This window comes from Salmo salar, chromosome ssa04 (genome assembly GCF_905237065.1).
Source record: "Salmo salar chromosome ssa04, Ssal_v3.1, whole genome shotgun sequence".
In the NCBI taxonomy this organism is placed as follows: domain Eukaryota; kingdom Metazoa; phylum Chordata; class Actinopteri; order Salmoniformes; family Salmonidae; genus Salmo; species Salmo salar.
In genome coordinates, this window is record NC_059445.1 from 90213800 (window position 1) to 90234754 (window position 20955).

The following is a 20955-nucleotide window of genomic DNA, read 5'->3' on the forward strand; positions in this document are numbered from 1 at the left end:
TGCTGAAAAGGAGACGAATATGTATTATTTATGTAGTATTTGTATTTGTATTTAGTATTTAGGCCTACATGGATTTCTTTAATAGATCCCTAATATTCTGAAAGGTTCTCTCCATATGTGACCGACCGGATCAAATCGATCTTATGTAGCAAAATTTGAAATAGTGTTTTTTTTTACATTAAAAAGTAGAGACTCAGAACTACAAAATGTAATATCATACACTACAGTTGAGGAACAATGGGAAAGTAATTTTGCTTTGAAATTTGATACATTTGTAAACTCACTTTTGAGAAAATGGCCTTTGAATGTTTTAGTACTACTACTGGAGAGCTCTTTGTCTACACACATTCAGCATCGTTCACACCCTCTTAAGCCGTAGCCCCACCCATCTCTTTAAGGGTTGATCCAAGCGTTCTGTACTAACAGCAGTCAAGCTAACTTGCTAGCTACTACCAGGCACAAATTACAGAACAGCTCACTGAACATTACTCACCCTAGCAGAGCTGGTTAGGCTGTTGTGTTATCCAGAGCATTGGTGACTGCAACTGTGCTATCAGATTGTCAGTTGGTAAATTCAAAACTTGCCACTTCAGGAGCGTTCAGAACACACACTGGACGCTCTGGCTGATGACCAAACGTTCTGACCTCACAACAGCAGTCAAGCACCCAAGCTAACTGGCTAAAATTGGCTAGCTACTTTCAGAAACATAATGAGAGAACACCCCACTCTGAACATTTTACTCGCCCGATTGGATCAGATCAATACGTTTGACCATATACTGTACATCTATAGAACACACACACACACACACACACACACACACACACACACACACACACACACACACACACACACACACACACACACACTAGTAGTACTGTAGTGTTAAAAATCTAAAAGTAACAGGCCAGGCTACAGGTAGAGATAGAGAAGGGAAACTGAGGGTGTTAGCGAGTCTGATTCAGCTGGTCAAAGCCAGGCTACAGGTAGAGTCCTGCTCCTACAGCCAGAGGACCAGGGTTAGGGTTAGAGGACTCTCCCTCCCTCTCTCCCAGTATCACCTCCCTGGTCCTCTGGCTGTAGGAGCAGCTCTCTCTCTCTCTCTCCCAGTATCACCTCCCTGGTCCTCTGGCTGTAGGAGCAGCTCTCTCTCTCTCTCTCCCAGTATCACCTCCCTGGTCCTCTGGCTGTAGGAGCAGCTCTCTCTCTCTCTCTCCCAGTATCACCTCCCTGGTCCTCTGGCTGTAGGTTCTTAGGAAATGAAAAGTTGTGAAAAAGAAAATCTCTAAGATTTTAGTTAGTCTTGCATGATATTTTCTGTGGTTGAAATTTTGTCATCTTTTACGTAACCGTGGCAATCACGGGAAGAGATTGCCCTTACTTCTGCCTGCACCAATCCAGCACATTTAAATTCCTCAGATTGCACACTTCAGGAGGAAGGAGAAGTTATTCTCTAAGTCTCAAAAACACCCGACAGATGACAGTTGTTTTTGTTAATTCTTTATTTAACTAGTCAAGTTAAGAACAATTTCTTATTTCAATGACAGCCTACCGGGGGGAACAGTGGGTTAACTGCCTTGTTCAGGGGCAGAACGACAGATTTGTACCTTGTCAGCTCAGGGATTCAATCTTGCAACCTTTCGGTTACTAGTCAAACGCTCTAACCACTAGGCTACCTGCCACCCCCAGGTAGCCTAGCAGGTAGTATTACCTCCCTAGTGGTTAGAAATCTTTCCTCTGTTTAGGAGTTATTGCCTATTATAATATTATAAGCAGAACATGGTGGTCATGATGGTGGTGGTGATGATGATGATGGTGGTGATGATGATTGTGGTGATGAAGATGATTGTGGTCGCTGGCTGCACTAGCAGAGCTGGTTAAGCAGTTTTCATGTTATCCAGAGCGTTGGTGGCGGTAAATGTGCTGCTGGCAACAATTTAATTACGCTTTTTTGCCAACGTTTACTGACACCGGCCATATTCAATGGGTGTTAAGCATTCGAAAATTCAACAGTTATTCTGCGCTCTGGCACACACAGACGAGAGAGCTCTGAAATCAGAGTAGATGGCCAGACTGAATTTACGAACGCACCCGAAATGGTTACTTGCATAGTCTAGCTAGGTAAACAATGAACTATAATCCCAATGCATGACGATACTAGCCTTCATGAATCTGCAGGTAGCTAACCAACAAGATTCAATGTTAGCTAGCTAACATTAGGCTATAGCTAGCTAAGCAAATGGCTTTGAGATACGAATATTAAGGTCATACACGTAATGTTAGCTAGCGAGCCAGGTAAACAATGAACCTAATCACAACTCATGATGTTACTACCCTGCATAATTTGCAGGTAGCTAAAAAAACAGGTTCGAATCGTACTACACCGGCTCCGACACTCATCGGATGTGGCAGTGCTTGCAAACCATTACAGACTACAAAGGGAAGCACAGCCGAGAGCCGCCCAGTGACACTAGCCTACCAGATGAGCTAAACTACTTCTATGCTCGCTTCGAGGCAAATAACACTGAAACATGCATGAGAGCACCAGCTGTTCAAGATGACTGTGTGATCACACTCTCCGCAGCCGATGTGAGGAAGACCTTTAAACAGGTCAACATTCACAAGGCCGCAGGGCCAGGTGGTTTACCAGGACGTGTACTGCGAGCATGCGCTGACCAACTGGCAGGTGTCTTCACAGACATTTTCAATCTATCCCTATCCGAGTATGTAATACTAACATGTTTTAAGCTGACCACCATAGTCCATGTGCCTAAGAACAATAAGGTAACGTGCCTAAATGACTACAGACCCATAGTAATCAAGTCTGTAGCCATGAAATGCTTTGAAAGGCTGGTCATGGCTCACATCACCCCCATTATCCCAGAAACCCTAGACCCACTCCAATTTGCATACTGCCCTAACAGATCCACAGATGATGCAATCTCTATTGTACTCCACACTGCCCTTTCTCACCTGGACAAAAGGAACACCTATGTGGAATGCTATTCATTGACTACAGCTCAGCATTCCACACATAGTGCCCTTAAACCTCATCAATAAGCTAAGGACCCTGGGACTAAACACCTCCCTCTGCAATTGGATCCTGGACTTCCTGATGGGCCGCCCCAAAGTGGTAAGGGTAGGTAACAACACATCCGCCATGCTGATCCTCAACACAGGGGTGCGTGCTCAGTCCCCTCCTGTACTCCCTGTTCACTCATGACTGCACGGCCATGCATGACTCCAACACCATCATTAAGTTTGCCGATGACACAACAGTGGTAGGCCTGATCATCGACAACGACGAGACAGCCTATAGGGAGGAGGTCAGAGACCTGGCCGTCTGGTCCCTCAACATGATCAAGACAAAGGAGATGATTGTGGACTACAGTAAAAAGGAGGACCGAGCACACCCCCATTCTCATCGACGGGGCTGTAGTGGAGCAGGTTGAGAGCTTCAAGTTCCTTGGTGTCCACATCACCAACAAACGAACATGGTCTTAGCACACCAAGACAGTCGTGAAGAGGGCATGACAAAATATATTCCCCCTCAGGAAACTGAAAAGATTTGGCATGGGTCCTCAGATCCTCAAAAGGTTCTACAGCTGCACCATCGAGAGCATCCTGACTGGTTGCATCATTGCCTTGTATGGCAACTGCTCGGCCTCCGACCGCAAGGCACGACAGAGTTTAGTGCGTACGGCCCAGTACATCACTGGGGCCAAGCTTCCTGCCATCCAGGACCTCTATACCAGGCGGTGACAGAGGAAGGCCCTAAAAATTGTAAAATACTCCAGCCACCCTAGTCATAGACTCTTCTCTCTGTTACTGCATGGCAAGAGGTACCGGAGCGCCAAGTCTAGGTACAAGAGGTGTTCCTCAGGGTTCGATTTTGGGTCCATTATTATTATGGGGTGGCAGGGTAGCCTAGTGGTTAGAGGGTTGGACTAGTAACCAAAAGTTTGCAAGTTCAAATCCCTGAGCTGACAAGGTACACATCTGTTGTTCTGCCCCTGAACAGGCAGTTAAGCCCCTGTTCCCAGGCTGTCATTGAACATAAGAATTTGTTCTTAACTGACTTGCCTGGTAAAATAAATAAATTCACATTGTATATTAATGACAGGAAACACTGTTAATACTTGTAACATTCATCTCTATGCAGATGACACAGGTTTGTATTCCTGTGCCACCTCAGTGCAGCAGGCCATTTGTGAACTTCAGCATGACTTTGATTCAATTCAGAAATCACTTACAGATCTTAAATTAGTGTTAAATACAAGTAAAATCAAGCTCATGCTGTTCTCTAGGTCATGAAATGTTGACTCTGAGGACCTTCATGTTTGCGCTATAAATGGAGTCCAAATTGAGCTTGTTTCTCAGTATAAGTCCCTGGGAGTCTGTATTGAAGTTATCCTTCATAACGCATATAGAAATCTGACTAAAAAGCTAAGATCCAAGATTGTTTTTTATGCCTAAATAAATCATGCCTTAGTATTAAAAATAGGAGAAAGATTGTTCAAACAACGCTTCTCCCTGTATTGGATTTTGGTGATATTGTTTACATGCATGCGGCAACATCTTTTAAAACCCTTCTACGCAGTCTACCATTCAGCAATACGTTTTATCACAGGGGACAATTTTAGGACTCAGCATTGTAGTCTGTTCAAAAATGTGGGATGGACCTCTCTGTCTGTAAGAAGAAAGCTGCATTCTTTTATTTATTTACAAAGCAATCTAACAGAAACTCCCTCTATATGTAACATAATTCATTAAGATAGAAATCCTAAATTACCAAACCCATTCACAGGAATGGATAGCACTAGAGATCCCTCCAGTCTCCACAGATTTGGGAAAATCTGTGTTTTGTTTTTATGCCCCTAATTTGTGGAACAATCTGCAGAGTTCACTGCAGTTAGGTGTGCAGGTGCCCCACTCAGGCAGTTAAAATTATTGATTGAGGACCTCTATGTAGTTGAATGTGATTGCTTTTATTAAATGTTTCTTTTTTTATTGTGCTGAATTTGATTGTTTTATACACATGTATGTTGTTCTAATATTCTGTTTTTATTGTAATGTGTACAGGGCTCTCTTGTAAAAGAGATTTTAATCTCAATGCGACTCCTTGTTTAAATAAAGGTTAAATTCAAAAATGTTTTGCTAGTGAGCCAGCCAGCTAACGTTAGCTAGCTAGGTAAACAATGAACCATAATCACAACTCATGACGTTACTACCCTGCATGAATCTGCAGGTAGCTAACCAACCAGGTTGGAGTTAGTCAACAGTAGTAACATCATGAGTTGTGATTATGGTTCATTATTTGCCTAGCTAGCTAACATTAGGCTATAGCTAGCTAAGCAAATGGCTCTGAGATACGAATAATAAGGTCATACACATAGCGTTAGCTAGTGAGCCAGCCAGCTAACATTAGCTAGCTTGGTAAACAATGAACCATAATCACAACTCATGACTTTACTACTGTTGACTAACCCCATTCTGTACAAATTTGTGCAACCGAGGCATTCAAACGAGGCTGCAATGAAAACTAATGGGACTGTAGTGACTGTTGGCATTAATATCCAGGCTGTAATGGAAACTAATGGGACTGTAGAGACTGTTAGCATTAATATCCAGGCTGTAATGGAAACTAATGGGACTGTAGTGACTGTGTTGGTATTAATATCCAGGCTGTAATGGAAACTAATGGGACTGTAGTGACTGTTAGCATTAATATCCAGGCTGTAATGGAAACTAATGGGACTGTAGTGACTGTTAGCATTAATATCCAGGCTGTAATGGAAACTAATGGGACTGTAGTGACTGTTAGCATTAATATCCAGGCTGTAATGGAAACTAATGGGACTGTAGTGACTGTTAGCATTAATATCCAGGCTGTAATGGAAACTAATGGGACTGTAGAGACTGTGTTAGCATTAATATCCAGGCTGTAATGGAAACTAATGGGACTGTAGTGACTGTTGGCATTAATATCCAGGCTGTAATGGAAACTAATGGGACTGTAGTGACTGTTAGCATTAATATCCAGGCTGTAATGGAAACTAATGGGACTGTAGTGACTGTTAGCATTAATATCCAGGCTGTAATGGAAACTAATGGGACTGTAGAGACTGTGTTAGCATTAATATCCAGGCTGTAATGGAAACTAATGGGACTGTAGTGACTGTTGGCATTAATATCCAGGCTGTAATGGAAACTAATGGGACTGTAGTGACTGTTAGCATTAATATCCAGGCTGTAATGGAAACTAATGGGACTGTAGTGACTGTTAGCATTAATATCCAGGCTGTAATGGAAACTAATGGGACTGTAGAGACTGTGTTGGCATTAATATCCAGGCTGTAATGGAAACTAATGGGACTGTAGTGACTGTTAGCATTAATATCCAGGCTGTAATGGAAACTAATGGGACTGTAGTGACTGTTGGTATTAATATCCAGGCTGTAATGGAAACTAATGGGACTGTAGTGACTGTGTTGGCATTAATATCCAGGCTGTAATGGAAACTAATGGGACTGTAGTGACTGTGTTGGCATTAATATCCAGGCTGTAATGGAAACTAATGGGACTGTAGTGACTGTTAGCATTAATATCCAGGGTGTAATGGAAACTAATGGGACTGTAGAGACTGTTAGCATTAATATCCAGGCTGCAATGAAAACTAATGGGACTGTAGTGACTGTTGGCATTAATATCCATGCTGTAATGGAAACTAATGGGACTGTAGTGACTGTTAGCATTAATATCCAGGCTGTAATGGAAACTAATGGGACTGTAGTGACTGTTAGCATTAATATCCAGGCTGTAATGGAAACTAATGGGACTGTAGAGACTGTTAGCATTAATATCCAGGCTGTAATGGAAACTAATGGGACTGTAGTGACTGTTGGTATTAATATCCAGGCTGTAATGGAAACTAATGGGACTGTAGTGACTGTTAGCATTAATATCCAGGCTGTAATGGAAACTAATGGGACTGTAGTGACTGTTGGCATTAATATCCAGGCTGTAATGGAAACTAATGGGACTGTAGTGACTGTGTTGGCATTAATATCCAGGCTGTAATGGAAACTAATGGGACTGTAGAGACTGTGTTGGCATTAATATCCAGGCTGTAATGGAAACTAATGGGACTGTAGTGACTGTTAGCATTAATATCCAGGCTGTAATGGAAACTAATGGGACTGTAGTGACTGTTAGCATTAATATCCAGGCTGTAATGGAAACTAATGGGACTGTAGTGACTGTTAGCATTAATATCCAGGCTGTAATGGAAACTAATGGGACTGTAGTGACTGTGTTAGCATTAATATCCAGGCTGTAATGGAAACTAATGGGACTGTAGTGACTGTTGGCATTAATATCCAGGCTGTAATGGAAACTAATGGGACTGTAGAGACTGTTAGCATTAATATCCAGGCTGTAATGGAAACTAATGGGACTGTAGAGACTGTTAGCATTAATATCCAGGCTGTAATGGAAACTAATGGGACTGTAGTGACTGTGTTGGCATTAATATCCAGGCTGTAATGGAAACTAATGGGACTGTAGAGACTGTTAGCATTAATATCCAGGCTGTAATGGAAACTAATGGGACTGTAGAGACTGTTAGCATTAATATCCAGGCTGTAATGGAAACTAATGGGACTGTAGAGACTGTTAGCATTAATATCCAGGCTGTAATGGAAACTAATGAGACTGTAGTGACTGTGTTGGCATTAATATCCAGGCTGTAATGGAAACTAATGGGACTGTAGTGACTGTTAGCATTAATATCCAGGCTGTAATGGAAACTAATGGGACTGTAGAGACTGTTAGCATTAATATCCAGGCTGTAATGGAAACTAATGAGACTGTAGTGACTGTGTTGGCATTAATATCCAGGCTGTAATGGAAACTAATGGGACTGTAGAGACTGTGTTGGCATTAATATCCAGGCTGTAATGGAAACTAATGGGACTGTAGAGACTGTGTTGGCATTAATATCCAGGCTGTAATGGAAACTAATGGGACTGTAGAGACTGTTAGCATTAATATCCAGGCTGTAATGGAAACTAATGGGACTGTAGTGACTGTGTTGGTATTAATATCATTATTAGTTTTCCGCATCCAGTGCAAGCGGGAGGGATTGTTAATTCCGCTACCGAACTGCCCCTAATCAAAACGAAACAAAACGGCCTAAACCCAGCTGTCAGAAAACACAGAAAATTAAACTTTTTTCAGTGTGTCAATCACTCTCGAGTCATCTGGGACCCACGGGCTAAACCCAAGGGACTACTAGGAGGACACTGGAACATTCGTAGTGTCATTCCAAAAAATGATCAAATTCAACATCTACTCACAGACTCCAAGCTTGACTTCCTCTGCCTTTCAGATACATGGCTCCATAAAAACTCTCCATGTGCTGCTTTGATTGTGCCTGGCTACAATGTTTTCAGGAGAGACAGGATTGAAGGAAGAGGAGGGGGTCTGATGATTTACATTAAAGAACATATCCGATGTAAACAAATTGAGTGGTCATGTGATAATGAACTAGAATGTATTGGCCTGAACGTTACTGTCTCCCCAAATGTATTTTACCCTTATTGGAATGTATAGACCACCTTCCACAAAAAGTGTGTTTTTTGATCAGTTTAATAACATGCTTAGGGAATGTGATTATGGGAAGGAGGTCATCTTAATGGGAGATTTTAATATTAATTATGAAGACAAGTCTTGTAGGAAAACCCTCAAACGGATCACTAATACCTTTGACCTTACACAGCTCGTTAAAGGGCCAACCAGGGTGACTTGTTGCTCTAAAACACAGATTGATTTGGTGTTCAGTAATAAACCAGAGAGAGTGACTAAATCATTCAATATGGTTACTGGGCTATCTGATCATAATTTGACACTTATAGCCAGAAAGTTGTCTAAGAGCAGGTTTAAGCTCTCTACTGTTAGAAAGCCGGATCAACTAAGAATACCTAAGAGTGAATTAAACTATTTTGAAAACGCAATTAATGGAATTAACTGGAATGATCTCTTGTCCTATACAGACGTGGAAGCTGATAGTGAGGTTTTTCTATCCACAATCCAGGCTACAATAAATGGTTTCCTAAAGAAAATCAAATCCAAACCTGGCCAAAAGAGCACTCTTCCTTGGCTAAATGGAGAAATTTGGAAATTGATGAAAGAACGAGATTATGCTCTAAAAACAGCCCTAAAATCCAAATTAGAGCATGACAGACGTAGGCAAAGGGAAATTGAGGCAAAGGGAAATTCTAAATTGATCTGGGAGAAGCTAAAAAAGGTAACAGGGAAAGACCATAGTAACACCGCAAAAAGACTAGAAATCCTGGTGAATAACAATCTAACACAGGATGCAGTTGAAATAGCAATAGCCTTCAATTCCTACTTTATTGACTCTGTCAAGGTACTGACACAGAACCCCTCCACTGGTTTCTTGGGCTCAGTGCTAGTAAATGACGCTCAACCTGTCATAAGGGAGGTTTCTGAGTCAAAGGTCAACAAGGTGATTAGCTCACTAAAGAACTCTAAATCCAAAGATGTGTTTGGGCTGGACTCTACCTTTCTTAAAAACTACAAAGAGTCACTCATTGGCCCCATTACTAAGGTCACCAACACATCTATTGGTCTGGGGGTGCTTCCAAGGGTATGGAAGTCAGCCATAATAACGGCCATCTTTAAATCGGGCGACCCTGCTGACGTGAGTAACTACAGGCTCATTAGTATACTACCTGTGATGTCGAAGGTTGTTGAAAAGTGTGTAGCAGAACAACTGATTTGCCACCTCAACAACAGCCCCTTCACATTACACTCCATGCAGTTTGGCTTCAGAGCGAAACACTCCACAGAAACGGCCAACTGCTTTCTTCTGGAAAATGTGAAGTCCAAGATGGACAAAGGGGGCGTTGTTGGGGCTGTGTTTCTGGACCTAAGGAAGGCTTTCGATACTGTTAACCATGAGATCCTCATCACAAAATTGTCCAAGTTCAACTTTTCCCCCGATGCCTTGAGATGGATGAAATCATACCTTGAAGGCAGAACTCAGTGTGTCAGAGTGAGCAATGAGCTGTCGCCCACTCTTAGCTATGATGTGGGCGTGCCCCAAGGGTCAATACTGGGGCCCCTCCTGTTCAGCCTGTACATTAATGATCTGCCTTCTGTCTGCACTGGGTCTGAAGTTCAAATGTATGCAGATGATACAGTGATATATGTGCATGCAAAGAGCAAACAACAAGCTGCACAAGAACTCACTACTGTAATGGTCCAGGTTACAAAGTGGCTCAGTGACTCGTGTTTGCATCTCAATGTGAAAAAAACTGTTTGCATGTTCTTCACAAAGAGGGCAACAGATGCTACTGAGCCAGATGTCTGTGTATCAGGGGAGAAGCTCCAGGTGGTATCTGATGCTACTGAACCAGATGTCTGTGTATCAGGGGAGAAGCTCCAGGTGGTATCTGATGCTACTGAACCAGATGTCTGTGTATCAGGGGAGAAGCTCCAGGTGGTATCTGATGCTACTGAACCAGATGTCTGTGTATCAGGGGAGAAGCTCCAGGTGGTATCTGATGCTACTGAACCAGATGTCTGTGTATCAGGGGAGAAGCTCCAGGTGGTATCTGATGCTACTGAACCAGATGTCTGTGTATCAGGGGAGAAGCTCCAGGTGGTATCTGATGCTACTGAGCCAGATGTCTGTGTATCAGGGGAGAAGCTCCAGGTGGTATCTGATTTTAAGTACCTTGGCATCATACTTGATTCCAACCTCTCTTTTAAAAAGCAGGTGAAAAAGGTAATTCAAATAACCAAATTCAACCTAGCTAATTTCCGATTTATATGAAATTGTTTGACTACAGAGGTAGCAAAACTGTACTTCAAATCTATGATACTCTCCCCATTTAACATACTGCTTGACTAGTTGGGCCCAGACTTGCTATACAACATTAAAACCTATTCAGTCTGTCTACAAACAGGCTCCCAAAGTGCTCGATAGGTAGCCCAATAGCCATCATTACTGTTACATCCTCAGAAAGCATGAGCTCCTGAGTTGGGAAAATCTTGTGCAATACACCGACGCATGTCTTGTATTCCAGATCCTAAATGGCCTGGCTCCCCCTCCACTCAGTACTTTAGTTAAACAGAAAACCCAAACATATGGCAGCAGATCCACAAGGTCTGCCATGAGAGGTGACTGTATAGTTCCCTTAACCTCTTGGGGCTAGGTGGGACGCTAGCGTGCCACCCGTGGTGCACTCCATCAACAGCAGGTGCATTTCAAGAGCGGCAAATTTGAATCCAAATAAATGTCAAAATTCAAATTTTTCAAAAATACAACTATGTTACACCATTTGAAAGATAAACATCTCCTTAATCTAACCACGTTTTACGATTTCAAAAAGGTTTTACGGCGAAAGCATAAATTTAGAGTATGTTAGGACAGTACATTTACAAGAGTTGTGTGTAATGTTTTGTCAAGTCAAAGACAGGGTCACCAAAACCATAAAACCAGCTAAAATGATGCACTAACCTTTTACAATCTCCATCAGATGACACTCCTAGGACATTATGTTAGACAATGCATGCATTTTTAGTTCTATCAAGTTCATATTTATATCCAAAAACAGCGTTTTACTATGGCATTGATGTTGAGGAAATCGTTTCCCTCCAATAACCGGCAGTCAAGTCAGCGTGACAAATTAAATAATTAAAATTAGAAAACATTGGTAAAATATTATATTGTCATTTAAAGAATTATAGATTTACATCTCTTGAACGCAATCAACTTGCCAGATTTAAAAATAACCTTACTGGGAAATCACACTTTGCAATAATCTGAGCACTGCGCCCAGAAAAATACGCTTTGCGATACAGACTAGACGTCATGTTGGGGAGATCTAAAATCGAAAATACTATGTAAATAATCCATTACCTTTGATTCTCTTCATCAGATGTCACTTCCAGGTATCACAGGTCCATAACGAATGTAGTTTTGTTCAAAAAAGCTCATCATTTATGTCCAAAAATCTCCGTCTCGTTAGCACATGATGTAAGCCAGCCGGACTTCTCGTCATGAACGAGGGGAAAAAATATATTTCCGTTCGTTCAAACATGTCAAACGTTGTATAGCATAAATCATTAGGGCCTTTTTTAACCAGAACATGAATAATATTCAAGGTGGACGAATGCATACTCTTTTATAACGTATTGGAACGAGGGTACCCAACATGAACTAGCGCGCCAGGTGTCTAATGGGCCATCATCGTTCCATGGCTCTTGTTCGGTCAGATCTCCCTCCAGAAGACTCAAAACACTTTGTAAAGGCTGGTGACATCTAGTGGAAGCAATAGGAAGTGCCAAAATATTCCTAAACCCCTGTGTTTTTCAATGGGATAGGTTTAAAGTCAATACAACACATCAGGTATCCACTTCCTGTCAGAAAATGTCTCAGGGTTTTGCCTGCCAAATGAGTTCTGTTATACTCACAGACACCATTCAAACAGTTTTGGAAACTTTAGAGTGTTTTCTATCCATATATAATAAGTATATGCATATTCTAGTTACTGGGTAGGATTAGTAACCAGATTAAATCGGGTACATTTTTTTTATCCAGACGTGCAAATGCTGCCCCCTAGACCCAACAGGTTAAGGAAAAGCACCTTTAGTCAATCTGCTATCTCTGTGAGAGCGTCCCATGTCTGGAATACACTGCCATCAGACACACATAACTGCACCACATATCACACTTTCACAAAATGCATGAAGACATGGCTAAAGGTCAATCAGATTTGTGAACATAATCCCTAGCTGTGTATTGCCGCGTGTGGAAACACTTTGTTTTTATGGATTTTGTCTTGTTGCTTTTTGTTCTATGTTGCTCTGTCTGTATGCTATGTCTTGCTTGTCCTATGTTGCTCTGTCTGTATGCTATGTCTTGCTTGTCATATGTTGCTCTGTCTGTATGCTATGTCTTGCTTGTCCTATGTTGCTCTGTCTTTATGCTATGTCTTGCTTGTCCTATGTTGCTCTGCGTGTGCTCACAGCTCAATGATTGTCTATATTGTAATTGTTTTTAATAACCTGCCCAGGGACTGCGGTTGAAAATTAGCCGGCTGGCTAAAACCGGCACTTTTACTGAAACGTTGATTAATGTGCACTGTCCCTGTAAAAAATTAAATAAACTCAAATCCAGGGTGTAATGGAAACTAATGGGACTGTAGTGACTGTTAGCATTAATATCCAGGCTGTAATGGAAACTAATGGGACTGTAGTGACTGTTGGTATTAATATCCAGGCTGTAATGGAAACTAATGGGACTGTAGAGACTGTTAGCATTAATATCCAGGCTGTAATGGAAACTAATGGGACGGTAGCGACTGTGTTAGCATTAATATCCAGGCTGTAATGGAAACTAATGGGACTGTAGTGACTGTTAGCATTAATATCCAGGCTGTAATGGAAACTAATGGGACTGTAGTGACTGTTAGCATTAATATCCAGGCTGTAATGGAAACTAATGGGACTGTAGTGACTGTTAGCATTAATATCCAGGCTGTAATGGAAACTAATGGGACTGTAGTGACTGTTAGCATTAATATCCAGGCTGTAATGGAAACTAATGGGACTGTAGTGACTGTTAGCATTAATATCCAGGCTGTAATGGAAACTAATGGGACTGTAGTGACTGTTAGCATTAATATCCAGGCTGTAATGGAAACTAATGGGACGGTAGCGACTGTGTTGGCATTAATATCCAGGCTGTAATGGAAACTAATGGGACTGTAGTGACTGTGTTGGCATTAATATCCAGGCTGTAATGGAAACTAATGGGACTGTAGTGACTGTTAGCATTAATATCCAGGCTGTAATGGAAACTAATGGGACGGTAGCGACTGTGTTAGCATTAATATCCAGGCTGTAATGGAAACTAATGGGACTGTAGTGACTGTTAGCATTAATATCCAGGCTGTAATGGAAACTAATGGGACTGTAGTGACTGTTAGCATTAATATCCAGGCTGTAATGGAAACTAATGGGACTGTAGTGACTGTTAGCATTAATATCCAGGCTGTAATGGAAACTAATGGGACTGTAGTGACTGTTAGCATTAATATCCAGGCTGTAATGGAAACTAATGGGACTGTAGTGACTGTTAGCATTAATATCCAGGCTGTAATGGAAACTAATGGGACTGTAGTGACTGTTAGCATTAATATCCAGGCTGTAATGGAAACTAATGGGACGGTAGCGACTGTGTTGGCATTAATATCCAGGGTGTAATGGAAACTAATGGGACTGTAGTGACTGTTAGCATTAATATCCAGGCTGTAATGGAAACTAATGGGACTGTAGAGACTGTTAGCATTAATATCCAGGCTGTAATGGAAACTAATGGGACTGTAGCGACTGTGTTAACATTAATATCCAGGCTGTAATGGAAACTAATGGGACGGTAGCGACTGTGTTGGCATTAATATCCAGGGTGTAATGGAAACTAATGGGACTGTAGTGACTGTTAGCATTAATATCCAGGCTGTAATGGAAACTAATGGGACTGTAGTGACTGTTGGTATTAATATCCAGGCTGTAATGGAAACTAATGGGACTGTAGTGACTGTTAGCATTAATATCCAGGCTGTAATGGAAACTAATGGGACTGTAGCGACTGTGTTGGCATTAATATCCAGGGTGTGAACTATGTTTCTATTCAAGCGTTGGTTGACATGGTGATGGCCCGATAGTATCGGAGAAAAGTTGAAAAAACGGACCCCTCTGACGATGTCATGATGTAATGTACAGCACCCATAATGCAACTCATTCTGTGTCGTACAGACTCTCTCCACCAGGTGTAGCGCTTCTCTCACAGATTTAAAAACAAGAAAGGGACAGGGACAGGGAAGGGGGGATACCTAGTCAATTGTACAACTGAATGCATTCATTTTTTGCATCATCACTACCTGGGCGGCAGGTCACCTAGTGGATAGAGCATTAGAGTTTTGGATTAGTAACCGAAAGGTTGCAAGATCAAATCCTCGAGCTGACAAGGTAAAAATCTGTCATTCTGCCCCTGCACAAGGCAGTTAACCCACTGTTCCTAGGCCGTCATTGAAAATAAAAATTTGTTCTTAACTGACTTGCCTAGTTAAATAAAGGTTAAATAAAGGTGAAATAAAAAATAAAAGCTGCGACAGCCTCTGTTTACTTCTGAAGATAACTTTAGCGCCGCCCTAAAAACCTGATTCAAATTCAACACAAACCTTCAAATAGGTATGTAATGGCACATTATAAAACTCTTTATAGTGTTTTATTTACATTTTATAGGTGATATGTTGGACAGATCGGGTGAAAAAAATAATTTCCCCACACGGCTTATCTCCCCCTTTCACTATCACACAGTAGGTTTCACTTCCCCATCTGCCATTGTCTTCTTCAATCATGCAGAGATGGGCAGAATGAAGGTCTTGTCATTGATTTTGCTGGAAAGGGGAGAAATTGTGCTTTACAATGGTATTAATATTACAGTTGACCTGGAAGTATTATGTTTTTTGGTCACTAAAATAAGGTAAATTGTACATTACAGAGCGATGTACAAAAGTGCGTTAGTTACCGTTACCCTTCATGAATCTGCAGGTAGCTAACCAACCCGGTAAAATGTTAGCTAGCTAACATCAAGCCGTAGCTAGCTAAGCAAATGGCTCTGAGATAGGAATAATAAGGTCATACACGTAACGTTAGCTAGCGAGCCAGCCAGCTAACGTTAGCTAGCTAGCTAGGTAAACAATGAACCATAATCATAACTCATGACGTTACTACCCTGCATGAATCTGCAGGTAGCTAACCAACCAGGTTCAATGTTAGCTAGCTAACATTAGGTTATAGCTAGCCAAGCAAATGGCTCTTTCTTTCAAAATTAGAAATGTGTAATATCAGAAAATGTAGCAAGCTAGACTATCTTACCCCTATACATAATTCATGGATGGATTCGTCTCCTATCGGATGCCATGGTTGCCCTTAGTTTAAAGATGCAATCCAGAGACAGGTGTTTTCTCCACCTCCTTAGCTATCATACTATAATTCCACTGATTTCAAAACTCGGTCCTCCAGAAAGTGGAGAGCAACAATTATGCAGTTTTAATACACAATAATAATAAAAAAGATCCGCGTTAGACAGGATTACCTAGACATACTGACCAGGTCAAATAGACAGAAGCATGCAATATGGCAGACCAATCTAAACTCATCTCTCGGCATGTCCAGCCCACTCATTATCTCAGCCAATCATGGCTAGCAGGAAGGTTGCCTCGCTTTTTCTGTGGCTAAACCAACTAGGCTCGTAACTGAACAATTTTATTTGTATTTACAGATGGCATACACGTTTGTTATTAAGGCACATGAAAGTTCACATGTCCGAGAAGGCATTTCTGCCAGAAAACGCATTTTGTTAAAGAAATACAAGTTTATGTTCAAACGGCTCTTCTGTGAAGTAGTGATCAGTGACATACTGTCACGTCCTGACCAGCAGATGGAGCTAGTGTTTTAGTTTTGGGGTCAGGACGTGGCATGTTTGTGTTGGTTAAATGTTGGGTGGATGATTGGGACTTCCAATTGAAGGCAGGTGTGTATAGTTGCCTTTGATTGGAAGTCCTATATAGGTGTGTGTGTTTGTCTTTGGGGTTGTGGGGAATTGTTCTGTGTTGAGCCTATGCTTTGCCAGACTGTTGGTTGTTCGGTCATTCTCGTGGTTTGTTATTTTGGCATTCATTTTGAAAATAAATAAACATCAAGATGAGCCTGCCCATACCTGCTGCGTTTTGGTCCTCTTCTCTCCAGTACGACATTTTTAAGGATGAGTACGACTTATTTTATGACAGAATTCCCCACCAACAAAGGACCAAGCAGCGGAAGAAGGCTGGCGAGGTAAGGGAGACCGAGAGGCACCCCCAAGAATTTTTTAGGGGGGGGCACAAGGGCTGTTTGACGGGGCAAGAGCTGCCCGCCAGTCAACAGTCGCCAGAGCTGCCCGCCAGTCAACAGTCGTCACCAGAGCTGCCCGCCAGTCAACAGTCGTCACCAGAGCTGCCCGCCAGTCAACAGTCGTCACCAGAGCTGCCCGCCAGTCAACAGTCGTCACCAGAGCTGCCCGCCAGTCAACAGTCGTCACCAGAGCTGCCCGCCAGTCAACAGTCGTCACCAGAGCTGCCCGCCAGTCAACAGTCGTCACCAGAGCTGCCCGCCAGTCAACAGTCGTCACCAGAGCTGCCCGCCAGTCAACAGTCGTCACCAGAGCTGCCCGCCAGTCAACAGTCGTCACCAGAGCTGCCCGCCAGTCAACAGTCGTCACCAGAGCTGCCCGCCAGTCAACAGTCGTCACCAGAGCTGCCCGCCAGTCAACAGTCGTCAGAGCTGCCCGCCAGTCAACAGTCGTCAGAGCTGCCCGCCAGTCAACAGTCGCCAGAGAGGTCAGACTGCGCTGAACTGCCGGAGTGGCCAGACTGCGCTGAACTGCCGGAGTGGTCAGACTGCCCTGAACTGCCGGAGTGGCCAGACTGCCCTGACCTGCCGGAGTGGCCAGACTGCCCTGACCTGCCGGAGTGGCCAGACTGCCCTGACCTGCCGGAGTGGCCAGACTGCCTCGACCGTCCCGAGTGGCCAGCCTGTCCCCCGGCCCAGCCCGAGGGGCCCTCCTGTCCCCCGGCCCAGCCCGAGGGGCCCTCCTGCCCAGCCCGAGGGGCCCTCCTGTCCCCCGGCCCAGCCCGAGGGGCCCTCCTGTCCCCCGGCCCAGCACGAGTGGTCCGTCTGCCAGGGTCAGCCCAAGTGGCCCATCTGCCCGGCGCAGCTAGCAGCGCCACCGAAGTGGGCTACGCCGACGGTGGAGCAAGGTCCACGCCCTGCACCTGAGCCACCTCCAGGATAGGTGGGTTGGGGAGGGAGGGTGTAGCACAGTGCCGTCGGTGACGGCAGCCACCCTCCCTTCACTCCCTTATTGTTATAGGGTTATTGTTTATGGGTTTTGTGTTGGGGTTTTTTGTTGGTAGGTGCATTCCGGGGTCTGCACCTTGAGGGGGGGGTACTGTCACGTCCTGACCAGCAGATGGAGCTAGTGTTTTAGTTTTGGGGTCAGGACGTGGCATGTTTGTGTTGGTTAAATGTTGGGTGGATGATTGGGACTTCCAATTGAAGGCAGGTGTGTATAGTTGCCTTTGATTGGAAGTCCTATATAGGTGTGTGTGTTTGTCTTTGGGGTTGTGGGGAATTGTTCTGTGCTTAGCCGTGTGCCTAGTCAGACTGTTGTTGTCGTGTTATTGTTTTCCTGTGGATGCCTTACTGGAGTCTATTAAAGTATGAGTATTCACAGTCTCGCTGCGCCTTGGTCCTCTTCTCTCCAGTACGACATTTTCAAGGATGAGTACAACTTATTTTATGACACATACGCCTACAGTAGTTTCCAGAAATGGGTCACATATATGACTGTCAAAAAAATCATAATTACTGTAGCTTTAGATAAATGTGCTGAAAACCTTATTTAATGAAAACTCCATGAGAAAATCTGTTGGCCAGCAAGTGGAAGGGTTTTCAGCGGTTTAATTAAATGTATTCAGCATGCGGAAGGCAACCACACCTGCAAGGCAACCACACTTTGTCACGTCCTGACCAGTAAAGGGGTTATTTGTTATTATAGTTTGGTCAGGACGTGGCAGGGGGTATTTGTTTTATATGGTTTGGGGTGTGTGTGTATGTAAAGGGGTGTTTGATTTATGTATTCCGGGGTTTTGGTCATTGTTCTATGTTTGTATATTTCTATGTCTGTTCTAGGGTGTTTAGATCTGTGTTTAGGTATTGGGATTAGGGCCTTCAATTGGAGGCAGCTGTCTATCGTTGCCTCTGATTGAAGGTCCTATAATTAGGAAAGGTTTTGTCATGGGAATTGTGGGAGGTTGTTCTTTGTACTGCTGTGTGAGCCTACAAGACTGTTCGTTCGTTTATCGTTTTGTTTATTAGTCGTGTTCACAATAAAAGTTAACCTGTTTGGGATAGGGGGCAGTATTTTCACTGCCGGATAAAAAACATACCCGATTTAATCTGGTTACAACTCCTGCCCAGTAACTACAATATGCATATAATTAGTAGATTTGGATAGAAAACACTCTAAAGTTTCTAAAACTGCTTGAATGAGTATAACAGAACTCATATGGCAGGCCAAAACCTGAGAAGATTCTATACGGGAAGTGCCCTGTCTGACCATTTCTTGTACTTCTATAGCCTCTCTATCGAAAATACAGCCTCTGTGCTGTAACGTGACATTTTCTAAGGCTTTCATTGGCTCTAGGAAGGCGCCAGAACGTGGAATGATAGCTCTGCAGTCTCTGGGCAAAAAACAGAAGGGGTTTTGGTGAGTGGTCCTTCTGAGGTCAATGGCACTGGAGCGCTCATGCACAAGACGACTCCATTTTTTTCTTTCAGTGTTTGAACGAATACGTCGTCGCCCGGTTGGAATATTATCGCTATTTTACGAGACAAATCGCATAAAAATTGATTTTAAACAGCGTTTGACATGCTTCGAAGTACGGTAATGAAATATTTTGAATTTTTTTTGTCACGAAATGCGCCGGCGCATCACCCTTCGGATAGTGACTTGAACGCACTAACAAAACGGAGCTATTTGGATATAACTATGGATTATTTCGAACCAAAACAACATTTGTTGTTGAAGTAGAAGTCCTGGGAGTGCATTCTGATGAAGAACAGCAAAGGTAATCCAATTTTTCTTATAGTAAATCTGAGTTTGGTGAGTGCCAAACTTGATGGGTATCAAAATAGCTAGCCGTGATGGCATGGCTATCTACTCAGAATATTGCAAAATTTGCTTTCACCGAAATGCTATTTTAAAATCGGACACCGTGATTGCATAAAGGAGTTCTGTATCTATAATTCTTAAAATAATTGTTATGTTTTTTGTCAACGTTTATCGTGAGTAATTTTGTAAATTTACCGGAAGTTTTCGGTGGGTATGCTAGTTTTGAACAAAACATGCTAATGTAAAAAGCTGGGTTTTGATATAAATATGAACTTGATTGAAGAAAACATGCATGTATTGTATAACATAATGTCCTAGCAGTGTCATCTGATGAAGATCATCAAAGGTTAGTGCTGCATTTAGCTGTGGTTTTGGTTTTTGTGACATGTATGCTAGCTTGAAAAATGGGTGTGTGATTATTTCTGGCTGGGTACTCTCCTGACATAATGTAATGTTTTGCTTTCGCTCTAAAGCCTTTTTGAAATCGGACAATGTGGTTAGATAAAGGAGAGTCTTATCTTTCAAATGGTGTAAAATAGTCATATGTTTGAGAAATTGAAATTATAGCATTTTTAAGGTTTTTCGTATTTCGCGGCAGGCGCTACCATTGGATATTGGCGAGGCATTCCTCTAGCCGAACGCCTGTCCATAAAAGGTTTTAAGATGAGCACTCAACCTGCTGCGCCTTGGTCCAATTACTACGACGACCGTTACAGAACCTCCCACCAACAATGGACCAAGCAGCGGGGGATGGAGCAGCAAAGGAGTTATCTGGAGTCGTGGTTTGGGGTGTGTGTGTATGTAGAGGGGTGTTTGATTTATGTATTCCGGGGTTTTGGTCATTGTTCTATGTTTGTATATTTCTATGTCTGTTCTAGGGTGTTTAGATCTGTGTTTAGGGATTGGGGCCTTCAATTGGAGGCAGCTGTCTATCGTTGCCTCTGATTGAAGGTCCTATAATTAGGAATGGTTATGTCATGGGAATTGTGGGAGGTTGTTCTTTGTACTGCTGTGTGAGCCTACAAGACTGTTTGTTTGTTTATTGTTTTGTTTATTAGTCGTGTTCACAATAAAAGTTAAGATGAGCACTCAACCCGCTGCGCCTTGGTCCAATTACTACGATGACCGTTACACACTTGCA